Here is a 6,000-nt window from a genome sequence, read left to right as displayed (position 1 = left end):
TTTACAATCTACATGGCAAATGTTTGACTATGCAGCCCTCAGCCTGGAGGATGAAGAGTTTACATCAGCATCAGACGGGTGAGGGGAAGCTGAGGCTGTGGTGTGGCTGCTGCTGGTCCCCAGCCACCCCTTCGAGGACCCTGCAGCATCCCAAAGCTACTCCAAAGCATTGAGCAGGAGGCTCGGGTGAGGCCGGTCCATGCTGCTCAGCCCTCAGCAGTCGAAGAGATGCTCTTGGCATGGAGCGTGTACCCCTCCCCTACATCCACCTCTCCCGCCCAAGGCAGGGATGGATGCGGCCAGGGGATGCTGACTGCACGTGTGCTCCTTGCCGCACGCACGGCTCTGTGTCAGCTGGGAAGAGAAGAAAGGGATTGCAAGGAATTTCTTCAGATGTATTCCAGCAGCGGATTAAAATAGCTGCTACTATTTTAATCCGGTGAAGTGGCAGCTAAGGCACATGCAGGACTGGCAGCATCTCCCACAAAGCGGGGATTCAAAGAGCAGCCTGTGCCTTTAGTCATGCAAATGCAGGGCTGGCCCAGAGCGCCCTGGAGAGCCTGGCCCCAGGCCAAGTTACCCAAGGGCTAGAATTTAGGATCAGGAGGTATAAATTCATACTGCCCTGGGTTTCGGGTTTCTTTAGTTATTGCAAAGTGTTGTAATGCTCTGAACCCTAAGTGTTTTGGGGAAACACCAAGCGTGTGTTCGATATTCTTTATTTACATCCAGGCCAGCTGGGGCTTGTCTACTGAATTCTGCTGTGGTGACATTTAGGTTTTAAATGTTGATTTTTTTTTGTTCTCTTATTCCAGAAGTTCCAGTGTAATATAACACAAACATTCTGTTTTCCTGTGGGCTTGTGGTGGTGGAGGAGGGGGCTGTGGGGAAAGGTGAGCTTTTTCTTCTTTAGGAGTACTTTTACACATAACTGGAAAGTGAAACCCTTGCTTTGCCCTCGTTTTTGTTTTGTGGGGGGATGTTTGCTGTAGGCCTTTTGCAACTGGCAGAACTAGATTTGAAATAAAGGAGAAAAAATTTATCTTCATGTCTTCAGAAACTAAATTATTTATTTGCTATCCCTGGTAAATCTGCTTTTGTGAAATCTCACTGTGAAACGAACGTTTCTTTGTTTCACTGGATTTACCGGATCACTCCCTGAAGATTCATCAGCCCTGCTGCTCAGGAGGCTCCAGAAAGAAGCTTGCCTCAAAGCTTCCTGTTTTTTTTATTATTTGGTGATGCTTGGGGTTATTTCTGCTTCACCTTCATTTATTCTTTCATTCATTTTACAAATTAGGTAATTGCATTAACTTATCTGTGCAAATTTAAGACCTCTTCCTGCATTTTTTTTCCTGCATCTGATCCCCTCTCACACAGGTTAATCCCACAAGACAGTGTTGCCTGAATTCAGCATCAATTTCAATAAGCAAATATTTATACAGCATTCGAGATGCAGTCAGTACACAGAATGACACCAAATTAAGTTAAATCGATATTAACTACTCCAGGACTGAAGAGTGTCCAGGCAAAAGGCTGGCACCAGTTTAACTAAATCTATTTCAAAACCAGTGTAATTAAACTGGAATAATTTCACTGTGAAGGGCAGATTTCACCTTTCAGATTTCTTGAATGCCTTTGAACCAAATCCCACTGTATTTACCCCACACATGGCTACCTGTTGAGACAGCATTAGACAATACTGTGTTTTTTCCCCACAGTTTCTTTCAGGGCTACGTGAAAAGGTTTTCCCTTAGTTTTATGAAGATGCAACAAATATTTCTATGAGACCTTTAACAGCCCTTCTCTCCGGTGTGAAACCGCTGCTGAAGAACACTCTACAGTATCTGAGTTAGTCTCTTACCTACCTTAATCAGGAAAATGCTGCAGGTTTTGTTCTAAAGTAGGTCAGATATACGACACTTGCATTATACATCTTGGAAGTGGGACAAAAAATGTCCCTTGGACCATATGGCCTGCAGCCCTGGGTTTTGCTGGCTCACACCCCTTCTAATTCCTCCTAATCTGCTCCTAAGTACCTCCAAACGGGTGCTTCGCACACCTCTCCAGTAATCTCTTTCAATGCCTGGTTGCTCTTTGGATCTAAAGCCAGATGGTATTAATATACCCATCGCTGTAATTATTCAGACAAGCAAACAGTGGCAGGAGCAGTCCCAACTTCTCGCTTTTCCCACTGATTCAGAGGCATACTTGAAAGAGCCCTTTCATCCCCATGGATCCTGTTCCCTGGAGTTGTCCCAGGCTGTCCTCATGAAAAGGGAATTTGATGTTTCAGCAGTTTCTCAGCCAATTTCATGCTGGGATAAGAATCAGTGGTGATGGGACAGTATCATTTATTCACTCTGACTGTTGCCCAGAAGCTTGGTACATGTCCAGATGCCAGCCCCACACTGGGTCCTCCTACAAAACCTTTCACAGGACCGAGATCTATGTGTGAGATGGAAATACTGCTGATACCTTGTAACTTGAAAGCTAGCCTGCCTTTTGTCTGGCTCCAACTGATGGTGCAAATCCAAGATTTGCTGTACTGAACAGCCCGGATGGATGGTTTCCGATGCCGAGTGTCGGGAAGGAGGTACTTCCGAAAGCTTCCTGCCCCCAGCAAGTACTGTGCAAATACCTCCCACCAAGTCCATCTTCCCATGTGTGATTTCTACAGTTTATTTAGCGATCAGCCAGCAGCAAAATGAAACTGTAAGGGATTATCTTGCAAGGCTGGATCCCTTGAGTTTCCAGGTCTTTGGCTCAAGCTTTTAACGGCTGCCCAGTTTCCCACACACCCAAAGAGCTTTGGGCAGTGTTTGTATTCAGGAAGGCAAGATGTGTAAGTGGAGATAACCGCTAGGTGAGTTCAATAGCTGGAAAAATAAGTGCTTTTGGACACCTCCGGCTCTTCAGATCCATCAGCATGGTCCAGAGCGAGATGTTCCATTCACATCAAGTGTGCTTGGTTTTAGAAATGAGTGGCGGTGACGCCATAGTGACAAGAAGCAAGGCTTTGTTGCCCACATTACAAAGAATATGCAAACTTATATTATTCCTTTGATTAGCTGCTCTCTGATATGTCAAGTCCATGAATAATCAAGCCTCATTTTCTAATTAGTTTTACTCATCACCCCGCTGCTCCATGCCTTTGCTCATTTGCATACACTTTTACTGGAGAAGAGCCTTATTCTGTGAGGTGCTAGGAGAGCTTCAGTCCCTCTCCCACCACAGCATTCTTTGGTCCTTTTCTGGCCATTTTCTTGCTCTTGGTCCTGCTTCTCCTCCCATGCAATGACCATCTTGTTGCTCTGTGCTTTTCCACTCTTTCTAAGCCTTGTTTCCTCAGGGAACAGAGTGGTGTCTTCATACTGTCTGTCTCCCAGTGGTATCTTTTGACTCCATAATCCAGCTTTACCCTGACTCAACAGAGAAGTAAAACTATCAATGTGCTGGGTTTGTGTACATCTTACGGAAGTGGTGGGGGGAGAAGTCCTTCTGGGGCAGTGGAGGATAAGGCTGAAGCATCTGCTCCATCACTTTGAGGTCCCATGATGGGAAGAGTGGTTTTGATTGCCCCAGCTGCAAACCTGTTCAGCCATCAGCTGCTCCAGCTGAGAGAGACAAATCCATAAAAGAAAGCTGCAGCAGTTGGGCTGGTGACGATTATGTTTGTTATTTTAATAAATATGCTATTTTCATGGCACAACAGGCTTTTCTGCAGTTATTTCATTTATCTTCTCCCCCTTCCTGCACAGGTACTATAAGAAGAATCACATTACAAGGAGATACAGCAAAGCAGAGTTAATGGCTCGTTTGCATTTCTTTTAACCAAGTTATTCTAATTGTGCCATTGTGCAAATATGGTTTTCCCTCTAATTTGAAAAAGACCTTGTCCTCCCAATAGCTATGGATGTCCCAGCAGCCAGGGTTACCCCAGCCCTGCCTCTCTGCCCAGGGGGGTCGCGGCTGCCTGCACCCCTGCCCGTACCTCTGAGGAGCAGCAGATGCTGGGAGCGTTCAACTCTGGTTGAACTGACATGAAACCTCAGTCCTTTCAGTAAGCTGGAGGTGTTAATGCCTAATAAAGCTCAGTTTTACACACCAACAGCCCACTTACCTCAAAGCTAATGTGTGTTTTCTTTTTGTTAGGGCCAAGCAGTCACAATTTGCCAGGCAAACGCAGCAGTGAAATTCAGATGCTGTGCAAAAAAATGGGTCTTCAGAAAATATAAAGGGCTGTGATGATCAGTCCCACATGAAGAGCTAACAATAAAAAGAGTTTCCTAAAGCTGCAAAGATCAATTTAGGGCTTGAGGCACAAGGCGCTATATTGATCTGTCTCTGGGCAAATACCTGGTGCCTTTGCACACAAACCCCCACCTTTCTGAGCGTGTCTGTGGGTAAATAAGGCGGGGTCAGCCCAAGAGAAGATCCTGCACCAGCTCAACTGGACCCTGCTGTCGCATGTGCAGTAGCAGGAAGGGGCTGGGGCTGGAGGGGCAGCTGCTGGCAGGGCAGGGGGCAGATGGGACCAGCCGGCAGGAGGGGATGCTCGTAGGTGGGAGAGAAGAGGACCAGTGGCTATATCCATGTGCTCATTCAGGCACAGCCATGCACACACACATGGAGGTGGGGCGTTCCCCTGTGCCAGCAGAGAAGGGTGGTGTGTGGGGGACGAGGATAGCGACTGTGTTTTTGGGGTCTGTGGGGATACCGCGTGCTGGGAAGAAGGCAGAGATATTTTTTCCGAGCATTTTGTATCTGTTTCTCAGTGCTCAGCATTTTTGTTTTGACCTCTTAACTTACACTAGCCGCCGTGCCAGCCATCAAAACTTGCCCATGCTGTAAAACCTTAACAGCTCTGTTCTGTCCTACTTTTATCTCGTTCGGGGCGATTTTCATTTCTTTAGTGCCTAAGCAAATGTTTTGTGTCCCTGGATCAAAGCTAGGGAGCATCATTTACATACTGTGGGTGAGAAGGCAGCAGACTGGAGACCATCACTCATCAGTGAAAGGATGATCATTGTTTGTTTAGCCCATTCCAAAATAATGGCTCTGCTGGGAACGCCAACCCAGTATGCATCATATCTTTTATAGTATATATTAATTTAGTGCAGACATTAGGCCATCATTATTCCCTCCTTTTAATTCTCATGTATTAGCATTCAGGATCGGTTTTAACCCAGCACACGTCTTTGTTATTTCATAATGTAAAATAAATAAAGCTGGAGGCAAACGTATTTTTTTTCATATAAATGACTGTGAGAGAGTGATAGATATAAAGCACAGAAACATCTTTATAATTTTAAAGCTTGAATTTCAGAACACAACATTTTCATTAAATGTTGCAGTCCATTCATTTTGGAGATACAGATACAAACAGAAGCAAATTAACTCAGTAGTTCTCATGCCTAGAATCTTTGTGATAAAATTGCCTACTATTGTGAGTGTAAATGTTTTCAAAATACTAGGGACAACTGAAAAAAAAAATAGGAAAGACAGGATAGGTTGCTCAAGGATGAAAACCATAAAGACATCCCCTCCAAACACCACGTACCTGGTGAAATTACTTAAAGTGAATTGCTGTGAGAGGAGGAGAAAGGAGGCAGGCCATTTTTTTTCTCTTTTTATGATGGATAAAGGTCTGCGAGAGCGTTTTCAAATTATTTTCTTTGCTGTCGGCTGTGCATATTAAAAAATTCAGCTCTTGTCTGATGGGCCAGGCAAAGGAAGAGGGGCATCACAAGCAACAGGAGAGTGCAAGCCGAGGTGTTGGGGAGCCCTGCTCCCTCCACCAGCTCGGGAGGGGAAGGAGAAGCTCGGGCATTCCCAACCCTGCCTGAAAATCATGGATTAGGGAGAGGGAAGGAGCATGGTGAGATGCAGCACTTCTGTGTAACGCCTGCAGCTGAGCCCACCAGTTAAACCCTGGAGCACATCGGTTAAACTTGGGGATGGCCATGCCGCAGGTCCTGCCCCAGCTGCTTTTCCTTG

This window comes from Falco peregrinus, chromosome 13, assembly GCF_023634155.1.
Source record: "Falco peregrinus isolate bFalPer1 chromosome 13, bFalPer1.pri, whole genome shotgun sequence".
NCBI lineage: Eukaryota > Metazoa > Chordata > Aves > Falconiformes > Falconidae > Falco > Falco peregrinus.
This window is presented reverse-complemented; position numbering follows the sequence as displayed.